The sequence below is a fragment of the Rattus norvegicus genome, chromosome 2 (assembly GCF_021556685.1).
Source record: "Rattus norvegicus strain SHRSP/BbbUtx chromosome 2, alternate assembly SHRSP_T2T, whole genome shotgun sequence".
NCBI classification, from domain to species: domain Eukaryota; kingdom Metazoa; phylum Chordata; class Mammalia; order Rodentia; family Muridae; genus Rattus; species Rattus norvegicus.
The window spans coordinates 99,648,147-99,659,957 of record NC_141535.1 but is presented as its reverse complement, the minus strand read 5'-3'; the positions used below and the strand labels follow the sequence as shown (position 1 = coordinate 99,659,957).

The 11,811-nt window shown below is 39.5% G+C and overlaps 1 long non-coding RNA gene across 1 annotated transcript; it reads right to left on the bottom strand.

Moving 5' to 3' along the window:
* Positions 1-305: 305 nt before the first annotated feature.
* LOC147996180 (uncharacterized) lies at positions 306-11,426 on the bottom strand. The gene is made up of 2 exons (XR_015671338.1): positions 10,660-11,426; positions 306-2,095 (listed from the first exon to the last, which is right to left on the bottom strand). It is a non-coding gene; the product is annotated as an uncharacterized LOC147996180 (long non-coding RNA).
* Positions 11,427-11,811: the final 385 nt, after the last annotated feature.

Sequence of the window (11,811 nt, the reverse complement as noted above, 5' to 3'; positions counted from 1 at the left end):
TGAGGGAAAATAAATCAGCCAGCTGCTGATTTATTTTTTATGGTTCAAACCTTTATTCACAGCACTTGGAAGGCAGAGACAAGTATGACTCAGAAAACTTGAGGCCATCCTGGTCTATACAGTAAGTTTCAGGCCATCTAGCCATATACAGAGAGATTCCTTCTCAAAAAATATATATATAATAAAATTAAAGTAAATCAGTGCAATAGAATGGATCATAGGGTGTATGGTGCAGAAGGATATATTAATTTTGTAAGTAAGGACTTAGTTACTTAATAAAGAGTATTAGCACAGTATTGAAGAGAAAATAATGTGGGGCTTTTATTGCAATATACACAAAGCAAACTCCAGGTGTATCTTTTGATTCTAAAACCAGTTAAAACAAAAGAAACTAAAAGAGGGAGAAAATGGAAGATACTACAAACAAAATTCAGTTACAGAGAAAAATCTCACTAGACCAGAAAAATCAAAAGCTTAAAGAAAGAAAACAAGAAATCAGAAGGGGCAAAAGGAAGAAACAGAGAAAGAGATGTGGACAGAAAAATATTTGGCAATCTTTAAATAGGATAAAAATATCACAAGCAAAATTCATAGATAAAATGAACAGTGGTTTGCATATCAGAATACCATAAAAATTGTTATTTATAACATATAAAAGGCACTTAGGAAATAATGCATGACATGTGCAAAGCATAAATAGGCAGTTCACAGAGATGCATATTCAAGCAGTCATCAAACACATGAGAAGATGTTCAGATTTATTAGTAGTCAAATAAATACAAAAAGTAACAATGAGAGACAATATTTGACACGGATCCAAGCAAAAATAAAAACTAAATGCTGACAAGAATATGGAAAACAAAAACTGCTACTTGACAGGGGATGGCAAAATTTCAGATTTAATATGCATTATAAGTTAATGTACTTCACATCCCTGTGCCTAGCAGTTCTCCAGGTCACATTCAATACATCGCACTGGGAATTACATAAGAACACAATAAGTATGCAAGTGTATTCACCTTCATAACAATTACATGCTGTAGGAGGTCAGCTTAAAGAAAGCATTAAGGGAGCCAGGATTATCAAATGCATGGATCTATTTTCTTCAATGGAAGGAAATCAATGACACTTACTCACCAGAAGGCTGAAGCTAATGTTGTCTGATAACCTGGTGATCTTTTTGCTATTCTATGGAGTCAACGTTCCTAAATTCCCCAGTCTCCTGAACATTGTTTAAAGCCTAATCCCGAACTCTGTCTCTCAGTAAATAAATCTCATCTATCCTAACTAAAGAGGTCCCTTATACTTTACATCTGTCACCCATAGAATCTATCCTTTTGAATATTACACATGCCACATCCTTGGGTGCTTACTCTGTGCCCTGTTTATCAGCTAATTTATTTCATTCTTATTGTAAAGGTCACAGGCTACTTACTACCTTGCTAGGGAGTTTCTATGTAGCTACGCCTAAAGTTTTGTTATAACAACTGTCATGTGGAGATTTCCCCCACAAAGTAAATGTGTACGAATTAAACACTGTATCAGACACTAAAAGTTTTGATCCAGTCTGACTGACCAAGTCTGGCTGTATTAAGTTTTAATTCTCATCTTTTCATGGTTTAGTCCCTACCTGTAGTGATACCTGAAGGGACACCACGACTCTTTGCCAAGATTTCTATCCCTTTCCTAGGACTTATCGCTGGGTCTTTCTCCTAAGCTATTTTTACACGTCAGTTTTAGATGTACCCATTCTTGTTTCACACTTTGGTGAATTTCTTCTGTTTCGTCCCCCAGATACTTAGTCCCTTGAAGGTAACAGGATGGTGTTATATCCACTGTAGTGTTCCTTCATTAGCTTAATTATAAGGATAAAGCTGCCCAATAAATTCTCCACCTTGATATACTGAGGAAACTTCCACAGTGAACTGATCAGTTCATCAAAGGTCTTGGAGACCTGAGTTCCTGTCTCAGACACTTTTCCTCTATGGTGCATCTTCTCTGAAGCATTGGAAAGAGGGACCATGGAGGTATAGTGAGCAGAGTTGTCTTCTTAGCATCTCAAGAAGCTTAGATTAGTGTGCACACAACCAGCAGCCTGAAAGTACACAAAAATAAAGGAGGTAAAAGTGCTGAGTGTGTGTGTGTGTGTGTGTGTGTGTGTGTGTGTGTGTGCGCGCGCGCGCGTGTGTCTGTTACATGTACCATGATGCACATATGGAAAGAACAATTTGTAGAGTCTGTTCTCTCCTTCCATGATATGGATGCCAGGGATTGAACTCAAATCATCAGTTTCAACAACTTTAACCTACTGAGTCATCTCACCAGCTCAGGGCAACTTTAATTTGGTTTTAAAAACAGGGTCCTATATAATACCCTGGAATTAAAATTGTCTTCATGGAAGACCAAAATGGATCTCCCAGGCTACAGCTAATGTCCCTTTGAAGAATGTGTAGTTGCATTCTTCTGGATAGGAAGCAGAGAGGCTTGCTGGTACAAGGGCAATGCAACCATGAAACAATCATAAATAGAGCCTGATCTTTTACAGGATTTAAGTTCAATTCTCAGAACCCATATTAAATAGCTCACAACTTGCTAAAACTCTAGACCTTGGGGAATCTTTAATCACATTACATACTCTCATATCAATATGCACAAATTTTAAAAAATCTCTCTTAAACAAAACACAGAGCTGGACATGGACAGCCATGCAGCCATGTACTCCTACAACTCCAACATTTGGGAAGTGGAAGCAAAAAAAAAAAAAAAAAAAAAAAAAAAAGGAGTTCAAAGTTATCCTTGACTATGTAGAAGGAATCTTAAACTATGGAAAGCTTATTTCAAAAACAGAAAACATATAAAATACATTGGTGTGACTTTAACCAAGCAAGTGAACGATCTGTATGATAAGAACTTCAAGCCTCTGAAGAAAGAAATTGAAGAAGACCTCAGAAGATGGAAAGATCTCCCATGCTCATGGATTGGCAGGATTAACATAGTAAAAAATGGACATTTTACCAAAAGTGATCTATAAATTCAATGCAATCCCCATCAAAATAACAATCCAATTCTTCAGAGAGTTAGACAGAACAATTTGCAAATTCATCTGGAATAACAAAAAAACCCAGGATAGCTAAAACTATCCTCAACAATAAAAGGACTTCTGGGGAAATCACTATCCCTGAACTCAGTATTACAGAGCAATAGTGATAAAAACTGCATGGTATTGGTACAGAGACAGACAGATAGACCAGTGGAACAGAATTGAAGACCCAGAAATGAACCCACACACCTATGGTCACTTGATTTTTGACAAAAGAACCAAAACTATCCAATGGAAAAAAGATACCATTTTCAGCAAATGGTGCTGGTTCAACTGGAGGTCAGCATGTAGAAGAATACAGATCAATCCATGCTTATCACTGTATACAAAGCTTAAGTTCAAGTGGATCAAGGACCTCCACATCAAACCAGATACACTCAAACTAATAGAAAGAAAAGTGGGGAAGAGTCTCAAACACATGGGCACTGGGGAAATTTTCCTGAACAAAACAGGACATATGTTTTAAGACCAAGAATAGACAAATGGGACCTCATAAACCTGCAAAGCTTTTGTAAGGCAAAGGATACTGTCATTAGGACAAAATGGCAACCAACAGATTTGGAAAAGATTTTTACCAATCCTACATCTGATAGAGGGCTAATATGCAATATATACAAAGAACTCAAGGAGTTAGACTCCAGAGAGCCAAATAACCCTATTAAAAATGGGGTTCAGAGCTAAACAAAGAATTCTCATCTGAGCAATATCGAATGGCCGAAAAGTACCTAAAAAATGATCAACATCCATTGTCACCAGGGAAATGCAAATGAAAACAACCCTAAGATTCCACATCACACAGGCCGGATTGGATAACATCAAAAACTCAGATGATAACAGATGCTGGTGAGGATGTGGAGAAGGAGGAACACTCCTCCATTGTTGGTGGGATTGCAAACTGGTATATCCACTCTAGAAATTAGTTTGGAGGTTCCTCAGAAAATTGGACATTGTCCTATCTGAGGACCCAGCTATACTTCTGGGTATATACCTAAAAGATGCTCCGAAATATAACAAAGACACATGCTATGTTCATAGCAGCCTTATTTATAATAGCCAGAAACTGGAAAGAACCCAGATGACCTTAAACAGAGGAACGGATACAGAAAATGTGGTACATCTAAACGATGGTGTATACTCAGCTTTCAAAACAATGACTTCATCAAACTCATAGACAAATGGATTGAACTGGAAAATATCATCCTGAGTGAGGTTACCCAATTACAGAAAAACACACACAGTATGCACTCACTGATAAGTGGATATTAGCCTAAAAGCTCGAATTTCCCAAGATACAATCCACAGACCACACGAAGCCCAAGAAGGATGACTAAAATGTAGATGCTTCACTCTTCGTTAAAAGAGGATACAAAGAGACACCGCCCAGACCTGAAGGGAATCAGTCAACAGTTCTGTGCACCCAAATCCCATGGGAGGGAGAGCTAAACCTTCAGAGGGGCAGACATGCCTGGGAAGCCAGAAGAGACTACACTCTGCTCACATTTCTGGCTCCAGAGGAAAACACCTAACGCCATCTGGGACCCCGGTACACCGGAGCTCCAGGAAAAGGCAGCGCGGACCCTCCTGGTTGCTGCCCTCACCGAGAGCTCAAAAGCAGCCCACCACAAGCAACTTGAGCTGTGGGACCACAGGTAAGACCAACTATTCTGCTCCAAGCGACCTGCCTGGTGGACTCAGGACACAGGCCCACAGGAACAGCGGAAGACCAGTAGACAGGACACACTACACGCCCGAGAGAAGAACACTCTGTTCTCATAACTGGCTGAAAGAAAACAGGAAAACAAGTCTACAGCACTCCTGACACACAGACCTATAGGACGGTCTAGTCACTGTCAGAAATAGCAGAACAAGGTAACACCAGAGAAAACCTGATGGTGAGAGGCCATGGCAGGATAGCATTTTACGCAAATGGTGCTTGTTCAACTGGAGGTCAGCATGTAGAAGAATGCAGATCAATCCATGTTTATCACCCTGCACAAAGCTTAAGTCCAAGTGGATCAAGGACCTCCACATCAAACCAGATACAATCAAACTAAGAGAAGAAAAAGTGGTGAAGAATCTTAAACACATGGGCACTGGAGAAAATTTCCTGAACAAAACACCAATGGCCTATGCTCTAAGATCAAGAATCGACAAATGGAATCTCATAAAACTGCAAAGCTTCTGTAAGGCAAAGGACACCGTTGTTATGACAAAACATCAACCAACAGATTGGGGAAAGATCTTTACCAATCCTACAACAGATAGAGGGCTTATATCCAAAATATACAAAGAACTCAAGAAGTTAGACCACAGGAAGACAAATGACCCTATTAAAAATGGGGTTCAGAGCTAAACAAAGAATTCACAGCTGAGGAATGCCTAATGGCTGAGAAACACCTAAAGAAATGTTCAACATCTTTAGTCATAAGGGAAATGCAAATCAAAACAACCCTGAGATTTCACCTCACGCCAGTGAGAATGGCTAAGATCAAAAACTCAGGTGACAGCAAATGCTGGCGAGGATGTGGAGAAAGAGGAACACTCCTCCATTGTTGGTGGGACTGCAAACTGGTACAACCATTCTGGAAATCAGTCTGGAGGTTCCTCAGAAAATTGGACACTGCACTACCTGAGGACCCAGCTATACCTCTCTTGGGCATATACCCAAAAGATGCCCCAACATATAAAAAAGACACGTGCTCCACTATGTTCATCGCAGCCTTATTTATAATAGCCAGAAACTGGAAAGAACCCAGATGCCCTTCAACAGAGGAATGGATACAAAAATATGGTACATCCACACAATGGAATATTACTCAGCTATCAAAAACAACGACTTTATGAAATTCATAGGCAGATGGATGGAACTAGAAAATATCATCCTGAGTGAGGTAACCCAATCACAGAAAAACACACATGGTATGCACTCATTGATAAGTGGCTATTAGCCCAAATTCTTGAATTACCCTAGATGCACAGAACACGTGGAACTCAAAAAGGATGACCAAAATGCAAATGCTTCACTCCTTCTTTAAAAGGGGAACATGAAAACCCTTGGCAGGGAATAGGGAGGCAAAGTTTAGAACAGAAGCAGAGGGAACACTCATTCAGAGCCTGCCCCACAAGTGGCCCATACATATACAGCCACCCAATTAGATAAGATGGATGAAGCAAAGAAGTGTAGGCTGACAGGAACCGAATGTAGATCTCTCCTGAGAGACACAGCCAGAATACCAGCAAATACAGAGGCGAATGCCAGCAGCAAACCACTGAACTCAGAACGGGACCCATGTTGAAGGAATCAGAGAAAGGACTGGAAGAGCTTGAAGGGGCTCGAGACCCCATATGAACAATGCCAACCAACCAGAGCTTCCAGGGACTAAGCCACTACCTAAAGACTATACATGGACTGACCCTGGGCTCCAACCTCACAGGTAGCAATGAATAGCCTAGTAAGAGCACCAGTGGAAGGGGAAGCCCTTGGTCCTGCCAAAACTGAACCCCCAGTGAATGTGATCGTTGGGGGGAGGGTGGTAATGTGAGCAGGATGGAGAGGGGAAGCCCCTATAGAAGGGGAGGGGGAGGGGTTAGGGGGATGTTGGCCCGGAAACCGGGAAGGAGAATAATAATCGAAATTTAAATAAGAAATACTCAAGTTAATAAAGATTAAAAAATAAAATAAAATAAGGTTCTGGGTTAACACAGTGAGTCAAAAAAAAGGGGGGGTACAAAAATATCCATAGGCGGGGATATGGAGGTACTGTTTGGAGCAGAGACTGAAAGAATGGCTATATAGTGCCTGCCCCACAGGTGGCCCATATATATCTATATCTATCTATATATCTATATCTATATCTATATCTATATCTAGATAGATAGATAGATAGATAGATAGATAGATAGATAGATAGATAGATAATCTCCAGCAAAACTAGATAAGATTGATGAAGCTAAGAAATGCATGCTGACAGGAACTGGATATAGATGTCTCCTGAGAGACACAGCCAGTGTATGTCAAATACAGAGGCAAATACTAGCAGCAAACCATTGAACTGAGAATGGGACCCACCCATTGGAGGAATTAGAGAAAGGATTGAAAGAGCTGAAGGGGCTTGCAACTCCGAAAGAATGACAACGCCAACCAACCAGAGCTCCCAGGGACTAAACCACTATCCATGGCTCCAGCTGCATATGTACTAAAGGATGGCCTTGTTCGGCAACGATGGAAGGAGAAGTCCTTGGTCCTGCCAAGGTTGGACCCCCAGTGTAGGGGAATGTTGGGGGTTGGGGCAAGAAGGGGGGAGTTGATGGGAAGGGGATCACCCTTATAGAAGAGGGGAGGGGGATGGGCTATGGGGCTTACCTCTGGGAAACTGGGAATGGGAATAACATTTGAAATGTAAATAAAAAATCCAATAAAAGGGAGAAAAAACAGAAAACAGGTGGTTGATTTGAAAAGCACTGATACAATACAAATACATGGGCTTTCAATGCTATTCTTCCTAGGTCCCTTTGTGTCACAATTAAAGCCTACTGTATTACTTATTGATTTCTGTGTAAATATTTCGTGACTAAGTAGCTTACATTTATTTAATTTATATTCATTACATTTATTTTTTTTCTTTCTGTGCACTAAGAATCCTAGGTAAGTTTCACAACTATCTTCAGTGACACAGTTTCTCATTGGGCCTCCATCAAGGTACTGTCTAGGCCTACTGTCTCATCAGAAGTCTCAGTTGAGGATTTGTTCCCAAGATCCCTGAGGTGGTTGTGGGTTGATTAGGTCCTTAAAAACCTGTTGGGCTGGAGAGAGACATTTTCTTTGTGTAGCTGCTAGCAGGTTGCCCAAGCTACTATAAATAACTTCTCACTCGTGCATGTAAAGAGCCCTAATTAAACTCATTGTTTTTCCTGTAAAGTCGTGAAAGTAGAAAGAGAATTCTTTGAGACAAAGAAAATATATAATGGATATATGCTCGTAAAAGCTTTTAAAAAAATGGACTGTTGAGCTAAGATTAAAGATATAACTCAAGTGCCTGGCATCTGAGTTACAAAATAGAGATCTGAGTAGCTGAGGTTACCTTCAGTTCCTTTTTCCATGAGCATATACAGTTAATTTTCCTGGCACACACACATGTGATGGATCAAAGGAAGCACAACAAAAAGAATGTAAGACTTTCAGTGAGCTTCTATCAGCTTTAAAGTATCCTATTCTTTAGAAATGTGGTGAACTCTAGCACACAGGTAAGTTCACAAGAATGAGAACAGCAAGAGGTAGGACCATGGTGAGACTGACAGCAGTGATCTGCCACAGTGGCTGGTGCTTTCCATTTGATCTAGAATCATGTATCTTCAAAGTCAAAATTATGTAGGAAATGATTGCAAAGCTAACACCAAAAGAAAACAAAGCCCTTTACAATTAATTTGGTGACAAATGTTTCCTGGAATGTCTATACATTGATTTTATAGAGATGTGGAAAAATATTGTATGTTAGCATTCACATCTGTGCCTCTCTCTCTCTCTCTCTCTCTCTCTCTCTCTCTCTCTCTCTCTCACACACACACACACACACACACACACAAAACACAGAGCCAGTTCACAACTTCCAGTGACTTGACTTATAATTTTTTTTGCTTTACAATAGTATGAATAATAGACAAAATAAACATTTAATAGAAGACAGGAACAAGTTTTAACTTTGATCTTTTCTTAGCCTAGAAATCCACAATACAATATAATACAATATTCTGTTGTGAGGGTCACATCTGAGTTTCTACAAATGAGTATAATTTCGAGCATCTTCTAAGTAGGTTTACCTTTGCATTCAGTAGCCTGGGAGTGTTAAATATATTCAAATTAGGATGGATTCATTAGTATATATATCATGAGTCAAAGGCCATCTATACAATATATTCCCCAATCATTTACATTAAATTTTTTTCAAAGATATATATTTTATTATGTATTTCTGGATAAGCAATACAATTGACTACAAAGCAGTGTTATACAACATTGCCCTGATGAACGACTATACTTTAAGTATTCAGTTATGCCCACATGAGTATGAATATGTAAGGGTCTTTCTAATATTTCCTTCTAAAAGATTCAGTATGATTTAAAAACATTTGACTATTTGTGTGTGTGTGTGCGTGTGTGTGTGCGTGTGTGTGTGCGTGTGTGCGTGTGTGTGTGTGTGTGTGTGTGATTTGACTATACATGTGTGTGTTGGGGGGGGGTGTGTTCCACACACATATAGTCAGTGCTTGTGGAAGCCAGAAGAGGGCTTGAGATCCCCTGGAATTAACAATAAGATGGTTGGTGGCCACCAAGTAAGTGTTGGAAATGAAAGTAAGGTTGAGAATTAAGAGTGCTTAACAACTGAGCACTGTCTCCAGTCGTTTTGCTAAACTTTCTTAACTACTCGCTTAAAGTAGAATTTGAGTGACTGAGAAATTAAGAGGTAGTATTCTTGGTACATGGGGGGAAAGGATGAAAGTGCAAACAACTGCTTTGGAGTAGAAAAGATCTGAATAAGTTAGGCTTAGAGCTATAAAAGTAATTTGGAATTTAAGTATAGAAATGATACAAGCAATTCATATTCATTAAGTCTCTGATAGGACCAGTGAGGAAGCTGTATGTGGTAGACAGAAGCTGGGCCATAGAAACTCCAGGCAGATCTCTAACAGGGCTGTGAGAAAGAAACTGGTGGTTTCAACAATCATGTCTAAAGAGTTAGATATGAATACAAAAAGACTTATTTTCTTTTGAAAGCAGGCATTTATTGAGTTTAGGCAGAAAGGGAACAATGCCCCATACTTATGAGGATTTCATATACAATACAAGACACTTTTTAAATCAGCTAAATAAGATTCATAAAGTTGAAACTCAAAGGAAAAAATACTTGAAAATACCAATTCTAGTGTTATCACATCGCTTCTCGGCCTTTTGGCTAAGATCATGTGTAGTGTTATCACAAATAGGTGGCATTTTGAACTAAGATAGCCAAAAGAGATCCATATGCGGAAATTGTAAATGAAGAAGAAATGGGTGTCCAGGAATAAGGCCAGGGTATTGAAACATGTGGAGAGGAGATGGGCATTAAACAGATGAAATGGGGGCGGGGGGGGAGGGGATTGGCAGTAAAGATTTGTAGAAAGGAAAACCAAGAAAATATGGTGTCATTAATTTTAAGATAGGAAACTCTTTTAAAGAAAAGGTAATGTATTAATGATGTTGACCCAACCACTGAAACATATCCTTCTCATGTGCAGTAGATTTAAGGGGAGTGGAAACTGATATAGACTCCAATTAGGTTGAAAAGGTACATGCAGCAGACTAAAGAGGAAAACAAATAATTTGAGAAACACTGGAGTGAAGGGAATCAATCTTGGAGTCAATGGCACTCCCTGAGCAACTCACCCAATAGGAAGTGCATATATAATAGATGGATGTTAACCAATACTAGAGAATGATAATATACACCTACTATGTGCTACTGTATGCCAATTACTAATGATATTCTGTAAATCAGAAGATTATCTGTTATAGTTTATATTACCTGACAGATATTTGTCTCTTCAGACAGAAAGGACCAGTTCCTTCAAATATAACATGATATATTCTGGAACAGAAACAGTTACATGAACCCAGACATAGGACAGTTCCTCAGTGGATATCACTGGTACAAAAGAGAATAAAGATAAAAAAAAGTATTAAGCACCTACTATATGGCAGACTATTCTTCAAACATACTGCAGATTCCATACATTTACTCCTAACACAGTGAAGAGAAGATATTATCTCTAGTTTATGAATCATGAAATACAGACACACAGTTTAAGCTTCCCATGACCCACCCTCTCTCTAAACACTGCAGCAGTGTTCAGGATTCAAAGCTTTGGATAAGAGTTAGGCACTACATCTTTGCCATCACATCTCAAGGTTTGAATCCTCAAGAAGTTGATCTCCTGAAAAGTGAGACAAATTCAAATGTGGGTACAATGGCTTACCAATCAGAAATGGTAGAAAAGCTGCAACAATGCCAATGCCCCTTTAATAGCCCTCAAATTATGGTCATGCTGAAATCAGCTTGCTAATACATCCTTGATAGTTCCTCAAAAGTTCTATAACCTGAGAGGTAAACTAAGGTGCTTAAGTGGTCAGAAGAGAGCAGCAGAGGAGAGAGAAAGAACAGAGGATATGCAGCATCTGGTAGTCAGAAACTAATCCCCTTTCTTTCAGTCACTGAGCTGGCAATCAGTTCTGTGCAATGTTGTCCAACTTGTTACTGGTGTTACCTGTCAGAACCTTTCTCGCCATGCTTTGCATTTGCTGCAGTGGGGACTATTCTGACACCTGGTTATCAGAAGCTCATACAAACCACCTTGACACCCACACATGCTCCATGTGAAACAAACCACCTTCCAGCAACAGAGCATGCAGCAAGAATATTGACAAATCAGTGAGTCCTCTTTTACAATTTCTTACCAGACAAGTCTGGGTCCTTTGTCACAAGTTTGCAAATGGAGAATACAAACTAGAACTATGAAGAAGCCAACATTTAAAGGGCACGCAGGAGTCAGGGAGGCAACAACAACAACAACAGCAACAACAAACCTGGCAGTATGGTGCCAGGAACAGTTAGAATTAACATTGCAGAATTCAGTTTCACATGAGACAGGGAACAGAACATTTCTGGCAAGACAAACAA